Here is a 25,182-nt window from a genome sequence, read left to right on the forward strand (position 1 = left end):
GGGCTGCTGCTGCAAGTGCAGCTATTTTTCATGGGAGAAAGTCTCTATTTCGATTAATAGTATGTGGTGGCTTTGTCCAAAGTGAGGCTGTTTAGAAATTGGTTCTTAACGTTCTTCTGTAGTCTCGCATAACCCTTTTCGATTTCTTTGACCAATTTGCACTTGCTGCTTGCCCTTTTCGATTTCTTTGACCAATTTGCACATGCTGTTTGCCATATCGCGTGCACCAAGAAGAGGGCATGCAATTGCAGGAAAGGAACTTCTCAACAGGTACTCAAAACTGAAATTGAATGACGACAATTGCAACTTTAGCCAGTAATGGTCCGCTCAGTCAAAGGCACACAGCCTTTGTCCAGCGACTACTCTGGCGAGACTGCAAACGAGCAGTGCTTTTCCAGTCCTCGTTAGTATAGTGGACAGTATCTCCGCCTGTCACGTGGAAGACCGGGGTTCGATTCCCCGACGGGGAGAGTCTTTTTGCCATTGTCCTGGACAGTTGAAATTTCCCGCAATACGTCTTTGGCTTGGTTGAGGAGGCTTGCATTTGCAAATGATGGCCATAAGAAGTCATCGGTTGTTGTGCCTAAATAGCTCAGTTGGGAGAGCGTTAGACTGAAGATTTAAAGGTCCCTGGTTCAATCCTGGGTTTTGGCATTACAAGACCTCTGTCTTGCGTACGATGCCAAGAGTCCCCTAACCTTTTGTTTTTGTACTTAAGACGGTTTGGAAGGTAGTCTCTATGTGTGCCATTCTGTGATTTCAGGTTGTTTTACGGAGCAAGCATGTGTAAGAACTTAGTCAACCCACTGACACAGCTTGAGTGTAAATGTCATTTTAAAATAACAACAATTGTGTTTCTGCCTGATTTCAAGCCAGGGACCTTTCACGTGTGAGGCGAACTTGATAACCGCTACACCACAGATACCGGCGACTTTGACGAGCTACTTCAGAGCGTAGGCAAAAGCAGGCTTTCACATTCAGGCCCGTAGGTAACGTTCCTTTTCAAATGCAGATTGCCGGAGAACGTAGGGGCGTAATTTGACAAGTGATGCATTTTTGTCCAACCTTGAGCGATTAAAAGTAATGGCATCAGAACAGCGTAACTACACCAGGGGCATGGCCGGTGCCAGTGCTGTTCCAGTCCTCGTTAGTATAGTGTACAGGATCTCCGCCTGTTGTATTTGACATCCTAGGGCTGCTGCTGCAAGTGCAGCTATTTTTCATTGGAGAAAGTCTCTATTTCGATTAATAGTATGTGGTGGCTTTGTCCAAACGGAAGCTGTTTAGAAATTGGTTCTTAATTTTCTTCTGTAGTCTCGCATAACCCTTTTCGATTTCTTTGACCAATTTGCACATGCTGTTTGCCATATCGCGTGCACCAAGAAGAGGGCATGCAATTGCAGGAAAGGAACTCCTCAACAGGTAACTCAAAACTGAAATTGAACGACGACGACCATTAGTCAACCCACTGACACAGCTTGAGTGTTAATGTCATCTTTAAATAACAACAATTGTGTTTCTGCCTGGTTTCAGGCCAGCGACCTTTCACGTGTGAGGCGAACTTGATAACCGCTACACCACAGAAATCGGCGACTTTGACGAGCTACTTCAGAGCGTAGCTTCCCAGCAAGAAGAATACCACGGTCGTGGAAGTTTACTCCTCAGGGGTTTTGGGATGAAAGGATCTTTATCGAACTTTGTAGTACTAAAACCAAAAGTGTTGCCTTTCTAATTGTTAGAGCTGAGACAACCCCTTTTACAAGGCAATCCACCCAGACTGACTGTGCACATGATAATGGATAGCAAAAGGGTTTCTGCCTGATTTCGAACGAGGGACCTTTATGCATGTTAGGCCAAGGTGATATCCACTACACTACAGAATTTAGCCACGTAGGGTATTACTTTCAGAGGGTAGCATCTAACCACAAAGCGACACATTATCGTGCAAGGTCGACTCTAAGGGGCTTTCCAAAATCCTAGTGTACAATAGGTACTTTCTCAGCTTAATGGGGACCATGCTCATATGTGGAGGCTGATCGGTCCAATGCTAAGCCAGTGTAGCGTGGAGAGGGGATTGAAGCTGTGGTAATTGACATCCTAGGGCTGCTTCTTCAGTGCAGCTGTTTTTCATGGGAGAAACAAAGGCTGTTTAGAAATTGGTTCTTAACAATCTTCTGTAGTCTCGCAAAACCCTTTTTGATTTCTTTGACCAATTTGCACATGCTGTTTGCCATATCGCGTCCAACAAGAAGAGGGCGTGAAATTGTAGTCAACAGATACTCAAAACTGAAATTGAATAACGACCATTGCAACTTTAGCCAGTAATCGTCCACTCTGTCAAAGACACAGCCTTTTTTCGGCGACTACTCTGGAGTGACTGCAAAAGATCTAACAGGCAAAAGCAGGCTTTCATATTCAGGCCCGTAGGTAACGTTCCTTTTCAAATGCAGATTGATAGTATGTGGTGGCTTTGTCCAAACTGAGGCTGTTTAGAAATTGGTTCTTAACTTTCTTCTGTAGTCTCGCATAACCCTTTTCGATTTCTTTGACCAATTTGCACTTGCTGCTTACCCTTTTCGATTTCTTTGACCAATTTGCACATGCTGTTTGCCATATCGCGTGCACCAAGAAGAGGGCATGCAATTGCAGGAAAGGAACTCCTCAACAGGTACACAAAACTGAAATTGAACGACGACCATTGCAACTTTAGCCAGTAATGGTCCGCTCAGTCAAAGGCACACAGCCTTTGTCCAGCGACTACTCTCGCGAGACTGCAAACGAGCAGTGCTTTTCCAGTCCTCGTTATTATAGTGGACAGTATCTCCGCCTGTCACGTGGAAGACCGGGGTTCGATTCCCCGACGGGGAGAGTCTTTTTGCCTTTGTCCCGGACAGTTGAAATTTCCCGCAATACGTCTTTGGCTTGGTTGAGGAGGCTTGCATTTGCAAATGATGGCCAGAAGAAGTCATCGGTTGTTGTGCCGAAATAGCTCAGTTGGGAGAGCGTTAGACTGCCGGGGGCAGTGCTGTTCCAGTCCTCGTTAGTACAGTGGACAGTATCTCCGCCTTTTGTAATTGACATCCTAGGGCTGCTGCTGCAAGTGCAGCTATTTTTCATGGGAGAAAGTCTCTATTTCGATTAATAGTATGTGGTGGCTTTGTCCAAAGTGAGGCTGTTTAGAAATTGGTTCTTAACGTTCTTCTGTAGTCTCGCATAACCCTTTTCGATTTCTTTGACCAATTTGCACATGCTGTTTGCCATATCGCGTGCACCAAGAAGACGGCATGCAATTGCAGGAAAGGAACTCCTCAACAGGTAACTCAAAACTGAAATTGAACGACGACCATTGCAAGCATGTGTAAGAACTCAGTCAACCCACTGACACAGCTTGAGTGTGAATGTCATCTTAAAATAACAACAATTGTGTTTCTTCCTGGTTTCAGGCCAGGGACCTTTCACGTGTGAGGCGAACTTGATAACCGCTAAACCACAGAAATCGGCGACTTTGACGAGCTACTTCAGAGCGTAGCTTCCCAGCAAGAAGAATACCACGGTCGTGGAAGTTTACTCCTCAGGGGTTTTGGGATGAAAGGATCTTTATCGAACTTTGTAGTACTAAAACCAAAAGTGTTGCCTTTCTAATTGTTAGAGCTGAGACAACCCCTTTTACAAGGCAATCCACCCAGACTGACTGTGCACATGATAATGGATAGCAAAAGGGTTTCTGCCTGATTTTGAACGAGGTACCTTTATGCATGTTAGGCCAAGGTGATATCCACTACACTACAGAATTTAGCCACGTAGGGTATTACTTTCAGAGGGTAGCATCTAACCACAAAGCGACACATTATCTTGCAAGGTCGACTCTAAGGGGCTTTCCAAAATCCTAGTGCACAATAGGTACTTTCTCAGCTTAATGGGGACCATGCTCATATGTGGAGGCTGATCGGTCCAATGCTAAGCCAGTGTAGCGTGGAGAGGGGATTGAAGCTGTGGTAATTGACATCCTAGGGCTGCTTCTTCAGTGCAGCTGTTTTTCATATGAGAAACAAAGGCTGTTTAGAAATTGGTTCTTAACAATCTTCTGTAGTCTCGCAAAACCCTTTTTGATTTCTTTGACCAATTTGCACATGCTGTTTGCCATATCGCGTCCAACAAGAAGAGGGCGCGCAATTGTAGTCAACAGATACTCAAAACTGAAATTGAATAACGACCATTGCAACTTTAGCCAGTAATCGTCCGCTCTGTCAAAGACACAGCCTTTTTTCGGCGACTACTTTGGAGTGACTGCAAAAGATCTAACAGGCAAAAGCAGGTTTTCACATTCAGGCCCGTAGGTAACGTTCCTTTTCAAATGCAGATTGACGGAGAACGTAGGAGCGTAATTTGACAAGTGATGCATTTTTGTCCAACCTTGAGCGATTAAAAGTAATGGCATCAGAACAGCGTAACTACACCAGGGGCATGGCCGGGGGCAGTGCTGTTCCAGTCCTCGTTAGTATAGTGTACAGGATCTCCGCCTGTTGTAATTGACATCCTAGGGCTGCTGCTGCACGTGCAGCTATTTTTCATTGGAGAAAGTCTCTATTTCGATTAATAGTATGTGGTGGCTTTGTCCAAACGGAAGCTGTTTAGAAATTGGTTCTTAACTTTCTTCTGTAGTCTCGCATAACCCTTTTCGATTTCTTTGACCAATTTGCACATGCTGTTTGCCATATCGCGTGCACCAAGAAGAGGGCATGCAATTGCAGGAAAGGAACTTCTCAACAGGTACTCAAAACTGAAATTGAACGACGACAATTGCAACTTTAGCCAGTAATGGTCCGCTCAGTCAAAGGCACACAGCCTTTGTCCAGCGACTACTCTCGCGAGACTGCAAACGAGCAGTGCTTTTCCAGTCCTCGTTAGTATAGTGGACAGTATCTCCGCCTGTCACGTGGAAGACCGGGGTTCGATTCCCCGACGGGGAGAGTCTTTTTGCCTTTGTCCTGGACAGTTGAAATTTCCCGCAATACGTCTTTGGCTTGGTTGAGGAGGCTTGCATTTGCAAATGATGGCCATAAGAAGTCATCGGTTGTTGTGCCGAAATAGCTCAGTTGGGAGAGCGTTAGACTGAAGATTTAAAGGTCCCTGGTTCGATCCTGGGTTTTGGCATTACACCACCTCTGTCTTGCGTACGATGCCAAGAGTCCCCTAACCTTTTGTTTTTGTACTTAAGACGGTTTGGAAGGTAGTCTCTATGTGTGCCATTCTGTGATTTCAGGTTGTTTTACGGAGCAAGCATGTGTAAGAACAGCTTGAGTGTAAATGTCATTTTAAAATAACAACAATTGTGTTTCTGCCTGATTTCAAGCCAGGGACCTTTCACGTGTGAGGCGAACTTGATAACCGCTACACCACAGATACCGGCGACTTTGACGAGCTACTTCAGAGCGTAGGCAAAAGCAGGCTTTCACATTCAGGCCCGTAGGTAACGTTCCTTTTCAAATGCAGATTGCCGGAGAACGTAGGGGCGTAATTTGACAAGTGATGCATTTTTGTCCAACCTTGAGCGATTAAAAGTAATGGCATCAGAACAGCGTAACTACACCAGGGGCATGGCCGGTGCCAGTGCTGTTCCAGTCCTCGTTAGTATAGTGTACAGGATCTCCGCCTGTTGTAATTGACATCCTAGGGCTGCTGCTGCAAGTGCAGCTATTTTTCATTGGAGAAAGTCTCTATTTCGATTAATAGTATGTGGTGGCTTTGTCCAAACGGAAGCTGTTTAGAAATTGGTTCTTAATTTTCTTCTGTAGTCTCGCATAACCCTTTTCGATTTCTTTGACCAATTTGCACATGCTGTTTGCCATATCGCGTGCACCAAGAAGAGGGCATGCAATTGCAGGAAAGGAACTCCTCAACAGGTAACTCAAAACTGAAATTGAACGACGACCATTGCAAGCATGTGTAAGAACTTAGTCAACCCACTGACACAGCTTGAGTGTGAATGTCATCTTTAAATAACAACAATTGTGTTTCTGCCTGGTTTCAGGCCAGGGACCTTTCACGTGTGAGGCGAACTTGATAACCGCTACACCACAGAAATCGGCGACTTTGACGAGCTACTTCAGAGCGTAGCTTCCCAGCAAGAAGAATACCACGGTCGTGGAAGTTTACTCCTCAGGGGTTTTGGGATGAAAGGATCTTTATCGAACTTTGTAGTACTAAAACCAAAAGTGTTGCCTTTCTAATTGTTAGAGCTGAGACAACCCCTTTTACAAGGCAATCCACCCAGACTGACTGTGCACATGATAATGGATAGCAAAAGGGTTTCTGCCTGATTTCGAACGAGGGACCTTTATGCATGTTAGGCCAAGGTGATATCCACTACACTACAGAATTTAGCCACGTAGGGCATTACTTTCAGAGGGTAGCATCTAACCACAAAGCGACACATTATCGTGCAAGGTCGACTCTAAGGGGCTTTCCAAAATCCTAGTGCACAATAGGTACTTTCTCAGCTTAATGGGGACCATGCTCATATGTGGAGGCTGATCGGTCCAATGCTAAGCCAGTGTAGCGTGGAGAGGGGATTGAAGCTGTGGTAATTGACATCCTAGGGCTGCTTCTTCAGTGCAGCTGTTTTTCATGGGAGAAACAAAGGCTGTTTAGAAATTGGTTCTTAACAATCTTCTGTAGTCTCACAAAACCCTTTTTGATTTCTTTGACCAATTTGCACATGCTGTTTGCCATATCGCGTCCAACAAGAAGAGGGCGCGCAATTGTAGTCAACAGATACTCAAAACTGAAATTGAATAACGACCATTGCAACTTTAGCCAGTAATCGTCCGCTCTGTCAAAGACACAGCCTTTTTTCGGCGACTACTCTGGAGTGACTGCAAAAGATCTAACAGGCAAAAGCAGGTTTTCACATTCAGGCCCGTAGGTAACGTTCCTTTTCAAATGCAGATTGACGGAGAACGTAGGAGCGTAATTTGACAATTGATTCATTTTTGTCCAACCTTGAGCGAGTAAAAGTAATGGCATCAGAACGGCGTAACTACACCAGGGGCATGGCCGGGGGCAGTGCTGTTCCAGTCCTCGTTAGTATAGTGGACAGTATCTCCGCCTTTTGTAATTGACATCCTAGGGCTGCTGCTGCAAGTGCAGCTATTTTTCATGGGAGAAAGTCTCTATTTCGATTAATAGTATGTGGTGGCTTTGTCCAAAGTGAGGCTGTTTAGAAATTGGTTCTTAACGTTCTTCTGTAGTCTCGCATAACCCTTTTCGATTTCTTTGACCAATTTGCACTTGCTGCTTACCCTTTTCGATTTCTTTGACCAATTTGCACATGCTGTTTGCCATATCGCGTGCACCAAGAAGAGGGCATGCAATTGCAGGAAAGGAACTCCTCAACAGGTACACAAAACTGAAATTGAACGACGACCATTGCAACTTTAGCCAGTAATGGTCCGCTCAGTCAAAGGCACACAGCCTTTGTCCAGCGACTACTCTCGCGAGACTGCAAACGAGCAGTGCTTTTCCAGTCCTCGTTAGTATAGTGGACAGTATCTCCGCCTGTCACGTGGAAGACCGGGGTTCGATTCCCCGACGGGGAGAGTCTTTTTGCCTTTGTCCCGGACAGTTGAAATTTCCCGCAATACGTCTTTGGCTTGGTTGAGGAGGCTTGCATTTGCAAATGATGGCCAGAAGAAGTCATCGGTTGTTGTGCCGAAATAGCTCAGTTGGGAGAGCGTTAGACTGCCGGGGGCAGTGCTGTTCCAGTCCTCGTTAGTATAGTGGACAGTATCTCCGCCTTTTGTAATTGACATCCTAGGGCTGCTGCTGCAAGTGCAGCTATTTTTCATGGGAGAAAGTCTCTATTTCGATTAATAGTATGTGGTGGCTTTGTCCAAAGTGAGGCTGTTTAGAAATTGGTTCTTAACGTTCTTCTGTAGTCTCGCATAACCCTTTTCGATTTCTTTGACCAATTTGCACATGCTGTTTGCCATATCGCGTGCACCTAGAAGACGGCATGCAATTGCAGGAAAGGAACTCCTCAACAGGTAACTCAAAACTGAAATTGAACGACGACCATTGGAAGCATGTGTAAGAACTCAGTCAACCCACTGACACAGCTTGAGTGTGAATGTCATCTTAAAATAACAACAATTGTGTTTCTTCCTGGTTTCAGGCCAGGGACCTTTCACGTGTGAGGCGAACTTGATAACCGCTAAACCACAGAAATCGGCGACTTTGACGAGCTACTTCAGAGCGTAGCTTCCCAGCAAGAAGAATACCACGGTCGTGGAAGTTTACTCCTCAGGGGTTTTGGGATGAAAGGATCTTTATCGAACTTTGTAGTACTAAAACCAAAAGTGTTGCCTTTCTAATTGTTAGAGCTGAGACAACCCCTTTTACAAGGCAATCCACCCAGACTGACTGTGCACATGATAATGGATAGCAAAAGGGTTTCTGCCTGATTTCGAACGAGGTACCTTTATGCATGTTAGGCCAAGGTGATATCCACTACACTACAGAATTTAGCCACGTAGGGTATTACTTTCAGAGGGTAGCATCTAACCACAAAGCGACACATTATCGTGCAAGGTCGACTCTAAGGGGCTTTCCAAAATCCTAGTGCACAATAGGTACTTTCTCAGCTTAATGGGGACCATGCTCATATGTGGAGGCTGATCGGTCCAATGCTAAGCCAGTGTAGCGTGGAGAGGGGATTGAAGCTGTGGTAATTGACATCCTAGGGCTGCTTCTTCAGTGCAGCTGTTTTTCATGGGAGAAACAAAGGCTGTTTAGAAATTGGTTTTTAACAATCTTCTGTAGTCTCGCAAAACCCTTTTTGATTTCTTTGACCAATTTGCACATGCTGTTTGCCATATCGCGTCCAACAAGAAGAGGGCGCGCAATTGTAGTCAACAGATACTCAAAACTGAAATTGAATAACGACCATTGCAACTTTAGCCAGTAATCGTCCGCTCTGTCAAAGACACAGCCTTTTTTCGGCGACTACTTTGGAGTGACTGCAAAAGATCTAACAGGCAAAAGCAGGTTTTCACATTCAGGCCCGTAGGTAACGTTCCTTTTCAAATGCAGATTGACGGAGAACGTAGGAGCGTAATTTGACAAGTGATGCATTTTTGTCCAACCTTGAGCGATTAAAAGTAATGGCATCAGAACAGCGTAACTACACCAGGGGCATGGCCGGGGGCAGTGCTGTTCCAGTCCTCGTTAGTATAGTGTACAGGATCTCCGCCTGTTGTAATTGACATCCTAGGGCTGCTGCTGCACGTGCAGCTATTTTTCATTGGAGAAAGTCTCTATTTCGATTAATAGTATGTGGTGGCTTTGTCCAAACGGAAGCTGTTTAGAAATTGGTTCTTAACTTTCTTCTGTAGTCTCGCATAACCCTTTTCGATTTCTTTGACCAATTTGCACATGCTGTTTGCCATATCGCGTGCACCAAGAAGAGGGCATGCAATTGCAGGAAAGGAACTCCTCAACAGGTAACTCAAAACTGAAATTGAACGACGACGACCATTAGTCAACCCACTGACACAGCTTGAGTGTGAATGTCATCTTAAAATAACAACAATTGTGTTTCTGCCTGGTTTTAGGCCAGGGACCTTTCACGTGTGAGGCGAACTTGATAACCGCTAAACCACAGAAATCGGCGACTTTGACGAGCTACTTCAGAGCGTAGCTTCCCAGCAAGAAGAATACCACGGTCGTGGAAGTTTACTCCTCAGGGGTTTTGGGATGAAAGGATCTTTATCGAACTTTGTAGTACTAAAACCAAAAGTGTTGCCTTTCTAATTGTTAGAGCTGAGACAACCCCTTTTACAAGGCAATCCACCCAGACTGACTGTGCACATGATAATGGATAGCAAAAGGGCTTCTGCCTGATTTCGAACGAGGGACCTTTATGCATGTTAGGCCAAGGTGATATCCACTACACTACAGAATTTAGCCACGTAGGGTATTACTTTCAGAGGGTAGCATCTAACCACAAAGCGACACATTATCGTGCAAGGTCGACTCTAAGGGGCTTTCCAAAATCCTAGTGCACAATAGGTACTTTGTCAGCTTAATGGGGACCATGCTCATATGTGGAGGCTGATCGGTCCAATGCTAAGCCAGTGTAGCGTGGAGAGGGGATTGAAGCTGTGGTAATTGACATCCTAGGGCTGCTTCTTCAGTGCAGCTGTTTTTCATGGGAGAAACAAAGGCTGTTTAGAAATTGGTTCTTAACAATCTTCTGTAGTCTCGCAAAACCCTTTTTGATTTCTTTGACCAATTTGCACATGCTGTTTGCCATATCGCGTCCAACAAGAAGAGGGCGCGCAATTGTAGTCAACAGATACTCAAAACTGAAATTGAATAACGACCATTGCAACTTTAGCCAGTAATCGTCCGCTCTGTCAAAGACACAGCCTTTTTTCGGCGACTACTATGGAGTGACTGCAAAAGATCTAACAGGCAAAAGCAGGCTTTCATATTTAGGCCCGTAGGTAACGTTCCTTTTCAAATGCAGATTGACGGAGAACGTAGGAGCGTAATTTGACAATTGATTCATTTTTGTCCAACCTTGAGCGAGTAAAAGTAATGGCATCAGAACGGCGTAACTACACCAGGGGCATGGCCGGGGGCAGTGCTGTTCCAGTCCTCGTTAGTATAGTGGACAGGATCTCCGCCTGTTGTAATTGACATCCTAGGGCTGCTGCTGCAAGTGCAGCTATTTTTCATGGGAGAAAGTCTCTATTTCGATTAATAGTATGTGGTGGCTTTGTCCAAACTGAGGCTGTTTAGAAATTGGTTCTTAACTTTCTTCTGTAGTCTCGCATAACCCTTTTCGATTTCTTTGACCAATTTGCACTTGCTGCTTGCCCTTTTCGATTTCTTTGACCAATTTGCACATGCTGTTTGCCATATCGCGTGCACCAAGAAGAGGGCATGCAATTGCAGGAAAGGAACTCCTCAACAGGTACTCAAAACTGAAATTGAACGACGACCATTGCAACTTTAGCCAGTAATGGTCCGCTCAGTCAAAGGCACACAGCCTTTGTCCAGCGACTACTCTGGCGAGACTGCAAACGAGCAGTGCTTTTCCAGTCCTCGTTAGTATAGTGGACAGTATCTCCGCCTGTCACGCGGAAGACCGGGGTTCGATTCCCCGACGGGGAGAGTCTTTTTGCCTTTGTCCCGGACAGTTGAAATTTCCCACAATACGTTTTTGGCTTGGTTGAGGAGGCTTGCATTTGCAAATGATGGCCAGAAGAAGTCATCGGTTGTTGTGCCGAAATAGCACAATTGGGAGAGCGTTAGACTGAAGATCTGAAGGTCCCTGGTTTGATCCCGGGTTTCGGCATTACACCACCTCTGTCCGGCTTACGATGCCAAGAGGCCCCTAAACTTTTGTTTTTGTACTTAAGACGGTTCGGAAGGTAGTCTCTATGTGTGCCATTCTGTGATTTCAGGTTGTTTTACGGAGCAAGCATGTGGAAGAACTTAGTCAACCCACTGACACAGCTTGAGTGTGAATGTCATCTTAAAATAACAACAATTGTGTTTCTGCCTGATTTCAGGCTAGGGACCTTTCACGTGTGAGGCGAACTTGATAACCGCTACACCACAGATACCGGCGACTTTGACGGGCTACTTCAGAGCGTAGGCAAAAGCAGGCTTTCACATTCAGGCCCGTAGGTAACGTTCCTTTTCAAATGCAGATTGCCGGAGAACGTAGGGGCGTAATTTGACAAGTGATGCATTTTTATCCAACCTTGTGCGAGTAAAACTAATGGCATCAGAACGGCGTAACTACACCAGGGGCATGGCCGGGGCTAGTGCTGTTCCAGTCCTCATTAGTATGGTGGACAGTATCTCCGCCTGTTGTAATGGACATCCTAGGGCTGCTGCTGCAAGTGCAGCTATTTTTCATGGGAGAAAGTCTCTATTTCAATTAATAGTATGTTGTGGCTTTGTCCAAGCTGAGGCTGTTTAGAAATTGGTTCTTAACTTTCTTCTGTAATCTCGCATAACCCTTTTCGATTTCTTTGACCAATTTGCACTTGCTGCTTGCCCTTTTCGATTTCTTTGACCAATTTTGCACATGCTGTTTGCCATATTGCGTGCATCAAGAATAGGGCATCCAATTGCAGGAAAGGAACTCCTCAACAGGTACTCAAAACTGAAATTGAATAACGACCATTGCAACTTTAGCCAGTAATCGTCCGCTCTGTCAAAGACACAGCCTTTTTTCGGCGACTACTCTGGAGTGACTGCAAAAGATCTAACAGGCAAAAGCAGGTTTTCACATTCAGGCCCGTAGGTAACGTTCCTTTTCAAATGCAGATTGACGGAGAACGTAGGAGCGTAATTTGACAATTGATTCATTTTTGTCCAACCTTGAGCGAGTAAAAGTAATGGCATCAGAACGGCGTAACTACACCAGGGGCATGGCCGGGGGCAGTGCTGTTCCAGTCCTCGTTAGTATAGTGGACAGTATCTCCGCCTTTTGTAATTGACATCCTAGGGCTGCTGCTGCAAGTGCAGCTATTTTTCATGGGAGAAAGTCTCTATTTCGATTAATAGTATGTGGTGGCTTTGTCCAAAGTGAGGCTGTTTAGAAATTGGTTCTTAACGTTCTTCTGTAGTCTCGCATAACCCTTTTTGATTTCTTTGACCAATTTGCACATGCTGTTTGCCATATCGCGTGCACCAAGAAGAGGGCATGCAATTGCAGGAAAGGAACTCCTCAACAGGTAACTCAAAACTGAAATTGAACGACGACCATTGCAAGCATGTGTAAGAACTCAGTCAACCCACTGACACAGCTTGAGTGTGAATGTCATCTTAAAATAACAACAATTGTGTTTCTTCCTGGTTTCAGGCCAGGGACCTTTCACGTGTGAGGCGAACTTGATAACCGCTAAACCACAGAAATCGGCGACTTTGACGAGCTACTTCAGAGCGTAGCTTCCCAGCAAGAAGAATACCACGGTCGTGGAAGTTTACTCCTCAGGGGTTTTGGGATGAAAGGATCTTTATCGAACTTTGTAGTACTAAAACCAAAAGTGTTGCCTTTCTAATTGTTAGAGCTGAGACAACCCCTTTTACAAGGCAATCCACCCAGACTGACTGTGCACATGATAATGGATAGCAAAAGGGTTTCTGCCTGATTTTGAACGAGGTACCTTTATGCATGTTAGGCCAAGGTGATATCCACTACACTACAGAATTTAGCCACGTAGGGTATTACTTTCAGAGGGTAGCATCTAACCACAAAGCGACACATTATCTTGCAAGGTCGACTCTAAGGGGCTTTCCAAAATCCTAGTGCACAATAGGTACTTTCTCAGCTTAATGGGGACCATGCTCATATGTGGAGGCTGATCGGTCCAATGCTAAGCCAGTGTAGCGTGGAGAGGGGATTGAAGCTGTGGTAATTGACATCCTAGGGCTGCTTCTTCAGTGCAGCTGTTTTTCATATGAGAAACAAAGGCTGTTTAGAAATTGGTTCTTAACAATCTTCTGTAGTCTCGCAAAACCCTTTTTGATTTCTTTGACCAATTTGCACATGCTGTTTGCCATATCGCGTCCAACAAGAAGAGGGCGCGCAATTGTAGTCAACAGATACTCAAAACTGAAATTGAATAACGACCATTGCAACTTTAGCCAGTAATCGTCCGCTCTGTCAAAGACACAGCCTTTTTTCGGCGACTACTTTGGAGTGACTGCAAAAGATCTAACAGGCAAAAGCAGGTTTTCACATTCAGGCCCGTAGGTAACGTTCCTTTTCAAATGCAGATTGACGGAGAACGTAGGAGCGTAATTTGACAAGTGATGCATTTTTGTCCAACCTTGAGCGATTAAAAGTAATGGCATCAGAACAGCGTAACTACACCAGGGGCATGGCCGGGGGCAGTGCTGTTCCAGTCCTCGTTAGTATAGTGTACAGGATCTCCGCCTGTTGTAATTGACATCCTAGGGCTGCTGCTGCACGTGCAGCTATTTTTCATTGGAGAAAGTCTCTATTTCGATTAATAGTATGTGGTGGCTTTGTCCAAACGGAAGCTGTTTAGAAATTGGTTCTTAACTTTCTTCTGTAGTCTCGCATAACCCTTTTCGATTTCTTTGACCAATTTGCACATGCTGTTTGCCATATCGCGTGCACCAAGAAGAGGGCATGCAATTGCAGGAAAGGAACTTCTCAACAGGTACTCAAAACTGAAATTGAACGACGACAATTGCAACTTTAGCCAGTAATGGTCCGCTCAGTCAAAGGCACACAGCCTTTGTCCAGCGACTACTCTCGCGAGACTGCAAACGAGCAGTGCTTTTCCAGTCCTCGTTAGTATAGTGGACAGTATCTCCGCCTGTCACGTGGAAGACCGGGGTTCGATTCCCCGACGGGGAGAGTCTTTTTGCCTTTGTCCTGGACAGTTGAAATTTCCCGCAATACGTCTTTGGCTTGGTTGAGGAGGCTTGCATTTGCAAATGATGGCCATAAGAAGTCATCGGTTGTTGTGCCGAAATAGCTCAGTTGGGAGAGCGTTAGACTGAAGATTTAAAGGTCCCTGGTTCGATCCTGGGTTTTGGCATTACACCACCTCTGTCTTGCGTACGATGCCAAGAGTCCCCTAACCTTTTGTTTTTGTACTTAAGACGGTTTGGAAGGTAGTCTCTATGTGTGCCATTCTGTGATTTCAGGTTGTTTTACGGAGCAAGCATGTGTAAGAACAGCTTGAGTGTAAATGTCATTTTAAAATAACAACAATTGTGTTTCTGCCTGATTTCAAGCCAGGGACCTTTCACGTGTGAGGCGAACTTGATAACCGCTACACCACAGATACCGGCGACTTTGACGAGCTACTTCAGAGCGTAGGCAAAAGCAGGCTTTCACATTCAGGCCCGTAGGTAACGTTCCTTTTCAAATGCAGATTGCCGGAGAACGTAGGGGCGTAATTTGACAAGTGATGCATTTTTGTCCAACCTTGAGCGATTAAAAGTAATGGCATCAGAACAGCGTAACTACACCAGGGGCATGGCCGGTGCCAGTGCTGTTCCAGTCCTCGTTAGTATAGTGTACAGGATCTCCGCCTGTTGTAATTGACATCCTAGGGCTGCTGCTGCAAGTGCAGCTATTTTTCATTGGAGAAAGTCTCTATTTCGATTAATAGTATGTGGTGGCTTTGTCCAAACGGAAGCTGTTTAGAAATTGGTTCTTAATTTTCTTCTGTAGTCTCGCATAACCCTTTTCGATTTCTTTGACCAATTTGCACATGCTGTTTGCCATATCGCGTGCACCAAGAAGAGGGCATGCAATTGCAGGAAAGGAACTCCTCAACAGGTAACTCAAAACTGAAATTGAACGACGACGACCATTAGTCAACCCACTGACACAGCTTGAGTGTTAATGTCATCTTTAAATAACAACAATTGTGTTTCTGCCTGGTTTCAGGCCAGGGACCTTTCACGTGTGAGGCGAACTTGATAACCGCTACACCACAGAAATCGGCGACTTTGACGAGCTACTTCAGAGCGTAGCTTCCCAGCAAGAAGAATACCACGGTCGTGGAAGTTTACTCCTCAGGGGTTTTGGGATGAAAGGATCTTTATCGAACTTTGTAGTACTAAAACCAAAAGTGTTGCCTTTCTAATTGTTAGAGCTGAGACAACCCCTTTTACAAGGCAATCCACCCAGACTGACTGTGCACATGATAATGGATAGCAAAAGGGTTTCTGCCTGATTTCGAACGAGGGACCTTTATGCATGTTAGGCCAAGGTGATATCCACTACACTACAGAATTTAGCCACGTAGGGTATTACTTTCAGAGGGTAGCATCTAACCACAAAGCGACACATTATCGTGCAAGGTCGACTCTAAGGGGCTTTCCAAAATCCTAGTGTACAATAGGTACTTTCTCAGCTTAATGGGGACCATGCTCATATGTGGAGGCTGATCGGTCCAATGCTAAGCCAGTGTAGCGTGGAGAGGGGATTGAAGCTGTGGTAATTGACATCCTAGGGCTGCTTCTTCAGTGCAGCTGTTTTTCATGGGAGAAACAAAGGCTGTTTAGAAATTGGTTCTTAACAATCTTCTGTAGTTTCGCAAAACCCTTTTTGATTTCTTTGACCAATTTGCACATGCTGTTTGCCATATCGCGTCCAACAAGAAGAGGGCGTGAAATTGTAGTCAACAGATACTCAAAACTGAAATTGAATAACGACCATTGCAACTTTAGCCAGTAATCGTCCACTCTGTCAAAGACACAGCCTTTTTTCGGCGACTACTCTGGAGTGACTGCAAAAGATCTAACAGGCAAAAGCAGGCTTTCATATTCAGGCCCGTAGGTAACGTTCCTTTTCAAATGCAGATTGATAGTATGTGGTGGCTTTGTCCAAACTGAGGCTGTTTAGAAATTGGTTCTTAACTTTCTTCTGTAGTCTCGCATAACCCTTTTCGATTTCTTTGACCAATTTGCACTTGCTGCTTACCCTTTTCGATTTCTTTGACCAATTTGCACATGCTGTTTGCCATATCGCGTGCACCAAGAAGAGGGCATGCAATTGCAGGAAAGGAACTCCTCAACAGGTACACAAAACTGAAATTGAACGACGACCATTGCAACTTTAGCCAGTAATGGTCCGCTCAGTCAAAGGCACACAGCCTTTGTCCAGCGACTACTCTCGCGAGACTGCAAACGAGCAGTGCTTTTCCAGTCCTCGTTAGTATAGTGGACAGTATCTCCGCCTGTCACGTGGAAGACCGGGGTTCGATTCCCCGACGGGGAGAGTCTTTTTGCCTTTGTCCCGGACAGTTGAAATTTCCCGCAATACGTCTTTGGCTTGGTTGAGGAGGCTTGCATTTGCAAATGATGGCCAGAAGAAGTCATCGGTTGTTGTGCCGAAATAGCTCAGTTGGGAGAGCGTTAGACTGAAGATCTGAAGGTCCCTGGTTCGATCCCGGGTTTCGGCATTACACCACCTCTGTCCGGCTTACGATGCCAAGAGGCCCCTAAACTTTTGTTTTTGTACTTAAGACGGTTCGGAAGGTAGTCTCTATGTGTGCCATTCTGTGATTTCAGGTTGTTTTACGGAGCAAGCATGTGTAAGAACTTAGTCAACCCACTGACACAGCTTGAGTGTGAATGTCATCTTAAAATAACAACAATTGTGTTTCTGCCTGATTTCAGGCTAGGGACCTTTCACGTGTGAGGCGAACTTGATAACCGCTACACCACAGATACCGGCGACTTTGACGGGCTACTTCAGAGCGTAGGCAAAAGCAGGCTTTCACATTCAGGCCCGTAGGTAACGTTCCTTTTCAAATGCAGATTGCCGGAGAACATAGGGGCGTAATTTGACAAGTGATGCATTTTTATCCAACCTTGTGCGAGTAAAACTAATGGCATCAGAACGGCGTAACTACACCAGGGGCATGGCCGGGGCCAGTGCTGTTCCAGTCCTCGTTAGTATCGTGGACAGGATCTCCGCCTGTTGTAATTGACATCCTAGGGCTGCTGCTGCAAGTGCAGCTATTTTTCATTGGAGAAAGTCTCTATTTCGATTAATAGTATGTGGTGGCTTTGTCCAAACTGAGGCTGTTTAGAAATTGGTTCTTAACTTTCTTCTGTAGTCTCGCATAACCCTTTTCAATTTCTTTGACCAATTTGCACATGCTGTTTGCCATATCGCGTGCACCAAGAAGAGGGCATGCAATTGCAGGAAAGGAACTCCTTCACAGGTAACTCAAAACTGAAATTGAACGACGACCATTGCAAGCATGTGTAAGAACTTAGTCAACCCACTGACACAGCTTGAGTGTGAATGTCATCTTTAAATAACAACAATTGTGTTTCTGCCTGGTTTCAGGCCAGGGACCTTTCACGTGTGAGGCGAACTTGATAACCGCTACACCACAGAAATCGGCGACTTTGACGAGCTACTTCAGAGCGTAGCTTCCCAGCAAGAAGAATACCACGGTCGTGGAAGTTTACTCCTCAGGGGTTTTGGGATGAAAGGATCTTTATCGAACTTTGTAGTACTAAAACCAAAAGTGTTGCCTTTCTAATTGTTAGAGCTGAGACAACCCCTTTTACAAGGCAATCCACCCAGACTGACTGTGCACATGATAATGGATAGCAAAAGGGTTTCTGCCTGATTTCGAACGAGGGACCTTTATGCATGTTAGGCCAAGGTGATATCCACTACACTACAGAATTTAGCCACGTAGGGCATTACTTTCAGAGGGTAGCATCTAACCACAAAGCGACACATTATCGTGCAAGGTCGACTCTAAGGGGCTTTCCAAAATCCTAGTGCACAATAGGTACTTTCTCAGCTTAATGGGGACCATGCTCATATGTGGAGGCTGATCGGTCCAATGCTAAGCCAGTGTAGCGTGGAGAGGGGATTGAAGCTGTGGTAATTGACATCCTAGGGCTGCTTCTTCAGTGCAGCTGTTTTTCATGGGAGAAACAAAGGCTGTTTAGAAATTGGTTCTTAACAATCTTCTGTAGTCTCACAAAACCCTTTTTGATTTCTTTGACCAATTTGCACATGCTGTTTGCCATATCGCGTCCAACAAGAAGAGGGCGCGCAATTGTAGTCAACAGATACTCAAAACTGAAATTGAATAACGACCATTGCAACTTTAGCCAGTAATCGTCCGCTCTGTCAAAGACACAGCCTTTTTTCGGCGACTACTCTGGAGTGACTGCAAAAGATCTAACAGGCAAAAGCAGGTTTTCACATTCAGGCCCGTAGGTAACGTTCCTTTTCAAATGCAGATTGACGGAGAACGTAGGAGCGTAATTTGACAATTGATTCATTTTTGTCCAACCTTGAGCGAGTAAAAGTAATGGCATCAGAACGGCGTAACTACACCAGGGGCATGGCCGGGGGCAGTGCTGTTCCAGTCCTCGTTAGTATAGTGGACAGTATCTCCGCCTTTTGTAATTGACATCCTAGGGCTGCTGCTGCAAGTGCAGCTATTTTTCATGGGAGAAAGTCTCTATTTCGATTAATAGTATGTGGTGGCTTTGTCCAAAGTGAGGCTGTTTAGAAATTGGTTCTTAACGTTCTTCTGTAGTCTCGCATAACCCTTTTCGATTTCTTTGACCAATTTGCACTTGCTGCTTACCCTTTTCGATTTCTTTGACCAATTTGCACATGCTGTTTGCCATATCGCGTGCACCAAGAAGAGGGCATGCAATTGCAGGAAAGGAACTCCTCAACAGGTACACAAAACTGAAATTGAACGACGACCATTGCAACTTTAGCCAGTAATGGTCCGCTCAGTCAAAGGCACACAGCCTTTGTCCAGCGACTACTCTCGCGAGACTGCAAACGAGCAGTGCTTTTCCAGTCCTCGTTAGTATAGTGGACAGTATCTCCGCCTGTCACGTGGAAGACCGGGGTTCGATTCCCCGACGGGGAGAGTCTTTTTGCCTTTGTCCCGGACAGTTGAAATTTCCCGCAATACGTCTTTGGCTTGGTTGAGGAGGCTTGCATTTGCAAATGATGGCCAGAAGAAGTCATCGGTTGTTGTGCCGAAATAGCTCAGTTGGGAGAGCGTTAGACTGCCGGGGGCAGTGCTGTTCCAGTTCTCGTTAGTATAGTGGACAGTATCTCCGCCTTTTGTAATTGACATCCTAGGGCTGCTGCTGCAAGTGCAGCTATTTTTCATGGGAGAAAGTCTCTATTTCGATTAATAGTATGTGGTGGCTTTGTCCAAAGTGAGGCTGTTTAGAAATTGGTTCTTAACGTTCTTCTGTAGTCTCGCATAACCCTTTTCGATTTCTTTGACCAATTTGCACATGCTGTTTGCCATATCGCGTGCACCAAGAAGACGGCATGCAATTGCAGGAAAGGAACTCCTCAACAGGTAACTCAAAACTGAAATTGAACGACGACCATTGGAAGCATGTGTAAGAACTCAGTCAACCCACTGACACAGCTTGAGTGTGAATGTCATCTTAAAATAACAACAATTGTGTTTCTTCCTGGTTTCAGGCCAGGGACCTTTCACGTGTGAGGCGAACTTGATAACCGCTAAACCACAGAAATCGGCGACTTTGACGAGCTACTTCAGAGCGTAGCTTCCCAGCAAGAAGAATACCACGGTCGTGGAAGTTTACTCCTCAGGGGTTTTGGGATGAAAGGATCTTTATCGAACTTTGTAGTACTAAAACCAAAAGTGTTGCCTTTCTAATTGTTAGAGCTGAGACAACCCCTTTTACAAGGCAATCCACCCAGACTGACTGTGCACATGATAATGGATAGCAAAAGGGTTTCTGCCTGATTTCGAACGAGGGACCTTTATGCATGTTAGGCCAAGGTGATATCCACTACACTACAGAATTTAGCCACGTAGGGTATTACTTTCAGAGGGTAGCATCTAACCACAAAGCGACACATTATCGTGCAAGGTCGACTCTAAGGGGCTTTCCAAAATCCTAGTGCACAATAGGTACTTTCTCAGCTTAATGGGGACCATGCTCATATGTGGAGGCTGATCGGTCCAATGCTAAGCCAGTGTAGCGTGGAGAGGGGATTGAAGCTGTGGTAATTGACATCCTAGGGCTGCTTCTTCAGTGCAGCTGTTTTTCATGGGAGAAACAAAGGCTGTTTAGAAATTGGTTCTTAACAATCTTCTGTAGTCTCGCAAAACCCTTTTTGATTTCTTTGACCAATTTGCACATGCTGTTTGCCATATCGCGTCCAACAAGAAGAGGGCGCGCAATTGTAGTCAACAGATACTCAAAACTGAAATTGAATAACGACCATTGCAACTTTAGCCAGTAATCGTCCGCTCTGTCAAAGACACAGCCTTTTTTCGGCGACTACTTTGGAGTGACTGCAAAAGATCTAACAGGCAAAAGCAGGTTTTCACATTCAGGCCCGTAGGTAACGTTCCTTTTCAAATGCAGATTGACGGAGAACGTAGGAGCGTAATTTGACAAGTGATGCATTTTTGTCCAACCTTGAGCGATTAAAAGTAATGGCATCAGAACAGCGTAACTACACCAGGGGCATGGCCGGGGGCAGTGCTGTTCCAGTCCTCGTTAGTATAGTGTACAGGATCTCCGCCTGTTGTAATTGACATCCTAGGGCTGCTGCTGCACGTGCAGCTATTTTTCATTGGAGAAAGTCTCTATTTCGATTAATAGTATGTGGTGGCTTTGTCCAAACGGAAGCTGTTTAGAAATTGGTTCTTAACTTTCTTCTGTAGTCTCGCATAACCCTTTTCGATTTCTTTGACCAATTTGCACATGCTGTTTGCCATATCGCGTGCACCAAGAAGAGGGCATGCAATTGCAGGAAAGGAACTCCTCAACAGGTAACTCAAAACTGAAATTGAACGACGACGACCATTAGTCAACCCACTGACACAGCTTGAGTGTGAATGTCATCTTAAAATAACAACAATTGTGTTTCTGCCTGGTTTTAGGCCAGGGACCTTTCACGTGTGAGGCGAACTTGATAACCGCTAAACCACAGAAATCGGCGACTTTGACGAGCTACTTCAGAGCGTAGCTTCCCAGCAAGAAGAATACCACGGTCGTGGAAGTTTACTCCTCAGGGGTTTTGGGATGAAAGGATCTTTATCGAACTTTGTAGTACTAAAACCAAAAGTGTTGCCTTTCTAATTGTTAGAGCTGAGACAACCCCTTTTACAAGGCAATCCACCCAGACTGACTGTGCACATGATAATGGATAGCAAAAGGGTTTCTGCCTGATTTCGAACGAGGGACCTTTATGCATGTTAGGCCAAGGTGATATCCACTACACTACAGAATTTAGCCACGTAGGGTATTACTTTCAGAGGGTAGCATCTAACCACAAAGCGACACATTATCGTGCAAGGTCGACTCTAAGGGGCTTTCCAAAATCCTAGTGTACAATAGGTACTTTCTCAGCTTAATGGGGACCATGCTCATATGTGGAGGCTGATCGGTCCAATGCTAAGCCAGTGTAGCGTGGAGAGGGGATTGAAGCTGTGGTAATTGACATCCTAGGGCTGCTTCTTCAGTGCAGCTGTTTTTCATGGGAGAAACAAAGGCTGTTTAGAAATTGGTTCTTAACAATCTTCTGTAGTCTCGCAAAACCCTTTTTGATTTCTTTGACCAATTTGCACATGCTGTTTGCCATATCGCGTCCAACAAGAAGAGGGCGTGAAATTGTAGTCAACAGATACTCAAAACTGAAATTGAATAACGACCATTGCAACTTTAGCCAGTAATCGTCCACTCTGTCAAAGACACAGCCTTTTTTCGGCGACTACTCTGGAGTGACTGCAAAAGATCTAACAGGCAAAAGCAGGCTTTCATATTCAGGCCCGTAGGTAACGTTCCTTTTCAAATGCAGATTGATAGTATGTGGTGGCTTTGTCCAAACTGAGGCTGTTTAGAAATTGGTTCTTAACTTTCTTCTGTAGTCTCGCATAACCCTTTTCGATTTCTTTGACCAATTTGCACTTGCTGCTTACCCTTTTCGATTTCTTTGACCAATTTGCACATGCTGTTTGCCATATCGCGTGCACCAAGAAGAGGGCATGCAATTGCAGGAAAGGAACTCCTCAACAGGTACACAAAACTGAAATTGAACGACGACCATTGCAACTTTAGCCAGTAATGGTCCGCTCAGTCAAAGGCACACAGCCTTTGTCCAGCGACTACTCTGGCGAGACTGCAAACGAGCAGTGCTTTTCCAGTCCTCGTTAGTATAGTGGACAGTATCTCCGCCTGTCACGTGGAAGACCGGGGTTCGATTCCCCGACGGGGAGAGTCTTTTTGCCTTTGTCCCGGACAGTTGAAATTTCCCGCAATACGTCTTTGGCTTGGTTGAGGAGGCTTGCATTTGCAAATGATGGCCAGAAGAAGTCATCGGTTGTTGTGCCGAAATAGCTCAGTTGGGAGAGCGTTAGACTGAAGATCTGAAGGTCCCTGGTTCGATCCCGGGTTTCGGCATTACACCACCTCTGTCCGGCTTACGATGCCAAGAGGCCCCTAAACTTTTGTTTTTGTACTTAAGACGGTTCGGAAGGTAGTCTCTATGTGTGCCATTCTGTGATTTCAGGTTGTTTTACGGAGCAAGCATGTGTAAGAACTTAGTCAACCCACTGACACAGCTTGAGTGTGAATGTCATCTTAAAATAACAACAATTGTGTTTCTGCCTGATTTCAGGCTAGGGACCTTTCACGTGTGAGGCGAACTTGATAACCGCTACACCACAGATACCGGCGACTTTGACGGGCTACTTCAGAGCGTAGGCAAAAGCAGGCTTTCACATTCAGGCCCGTAGGTAACGTTCCTTTTCAAATGCAGATTGCCGGAGAACATAGGGGCGTAATTTGACAAGTGATGCATTTTTATCCAACCTTGTGCGAGTAAAACTAATGGCATCAGAACGGCGTAACTACACCAGGGGCATGGCCGGGGCCAGTGCTGTTCCAGTCCTCGTTAGTATCGTGGACAGGATCTCCGCCTGTTGTAATTGACATCCTAGGGCTGCTGCTGCAAGTGCAGCTATTTTTCATTGGAGAAAGTCTCTATTTCGATTAATAGTATGTGGTGGCTTTGTCCAAACTGAGGCTGTTTAGAAATTGGTTCTTAACTTTCTTCTGTAGTCTCGCATAACCCTTTTCAATTTCTTTGACCAATTTGCACATGCTGTTTGCCATATCGCGTGCACCAAGAAGAGGGCATGCAATTGCAGGAAAGGAACTCCTTCACAGGTAACTCAAAACTGAAATTGAACGACGACCATTGCAAGCATGTGTAAGAACTTAGTCAACCCACTGACACAGCTTGAGTGTGAATGTCATCTTTAAATAACAACAATTGTGTTTCTGCCTGGTTTCAGGCCAGGGACCTTTCACGTGTGAGGCGAACTTGATAACCGCTACACCACAGAAATCGGCGACTTTGACGAGCTACTTCAGAGCGTAGCTTCCCAGCAAGAAGAATACCACGGTCGTGGAAGTTTACTCCTCAGGGGTTTTGGGATGAAAGGATCTTTATCGAACTTTGTAGTACTAAAACCAAAAGTGTTGCCTTTCTAATTGTTAGAGCTGAGACAACCCCTTTTACAAGGCAATCCACCCAGACTGACTGTGCACATGATAATGGATAGCAAAAGGGTTTCTGCCTGATTTCGAACGAGGGACCTTTATGCATGTTAGGCCAAGGTGATATCCACTACACTACAGAATTTAGCCACGTAGGGCATTACTTTCAGAGGGTAGCATCTAACCACAAAGCGACACATTATCGTGCAAGGTCGACTCTAAGGGGCTTTCCAAAATCCTAGTGCACAATAGGTACTTTCTCAGCTTAATGGGGACCATGCTCATATGTGGAGGCTGATCGGTCCAATGCTAAGCCAGTGTAGCGTGGAGAGGGGATTGAAGCTGTGGTAATTGACATCCTAGGGCTGCTTCTTCAGTGCAGCTGTTTTTCATGGGAGAAACAAAGGCTGTTTAGAAATTGGTTCTTAACAATCTTCTGTAGTCTCACAAAACCCTTTTTGATTTCTTTGACCAATTTGCACATGCTGTTTGCCATATCGCGTCCAACAAGAAGAGGGCGCGCAATTGTAGTCAACAGATACTCAAAACTGAAATTGAATAACGACCATTGCAACTTTAGCCAGTAATCGTCCGCTCTGTCAAAGACACAGCCTTTTTTCGGCGACTACTCTGGAGTGACTGCAAAAGATCTAACAGGCAAAAGCAGGTTTTCACATTCAGGCCCGTAGGTAACGTTCCTTTTCAAATGCAGATTGACGGAGAACGTAGGAGCGTAATTTGACAATTGATTCATTTTTGTCCAACCTTGAGCGAGTAAAAGTAATGGCATCAGAACGGCGTAACTACACCAGGGGCATGGCCGGGGGCAGTGCTGTTCCAGTCCTCGTTAGTATAGTGGACAGTATCTCCGCCTTTTGTAATTGACATCCTAGGGCTGCTGCTGCAAGTGCAGCTATTTTTCATGGGAGAAAGTCTCTATTTCGATTAATAGTATGTGGTGGCTTTGTCCAAAGTGAGGCTGTTTAGAAATTGGTTCTTAACGTTCTTCTGTAGTCTCGCATAACCCTTTTCGATTTCTTTGACCAATTTGCACATGCTGTTTGCCATATCGCGTGCACCAAGAAGAGGGCATGCAATTGCAGGAAAGGAACT

The 25,182-nt window shown here is 45.2% G+C and overlaps 3 non-coding genes across 3 annotated transcripts; all 3 read left to right on the plus strand.

Annotated features, from left to right (window-relative positions):
- Positions 1–11,106: 11,106 nt before the first annotated feature.
- On the plus strand, positions 11,107–11,178 carry trnad-guc (transfer RNA aspartic acid (anticodon GUC)). The gene has a single exon. It is a non-coding gene; the product is annotated as a tRNA-Asp (tRNA).
- A 5,722-nt stretch (positions 11,179–16,900) lies between these two features.
- On the plus strand, positions 16,901–16,973 carry trnaf-gaa (transfer RNA phenylalanine (anticodon GAA)). The gene has a single exon. It is a non-coding gene; the product is annotated as a tRNA-Phe (tRNA).
- A 5,922-nt stretch (positions 16,974–22,895) lies between these two features.
- On the plus strand, positions 22,896–22,968 carry trnaf-gaa (transfer RNA phenylalanine (anticodon GAA)). Its single transcript has one exon. It is a non-coding gene; the product is annotated as a tRNA-Phe (tRNA).
- The last annotated feature ends 2,214 nt before the right edge of the window (positions 22,969–25,182 follow it).

This window comes from Channa argus, unplaced genomic scaffold (assembly GCF_033026475.1).
Source record: "Channa argus isolate prfri unplaced genomic scaffold, Channa argus male v1.0 Contig087, whole genome shotgun sequence".
NCBI lineage: Eukaryota > Metazoa > Chordata > Actinopteri > Anabantiformes > Channidae > Channa > Channa argus.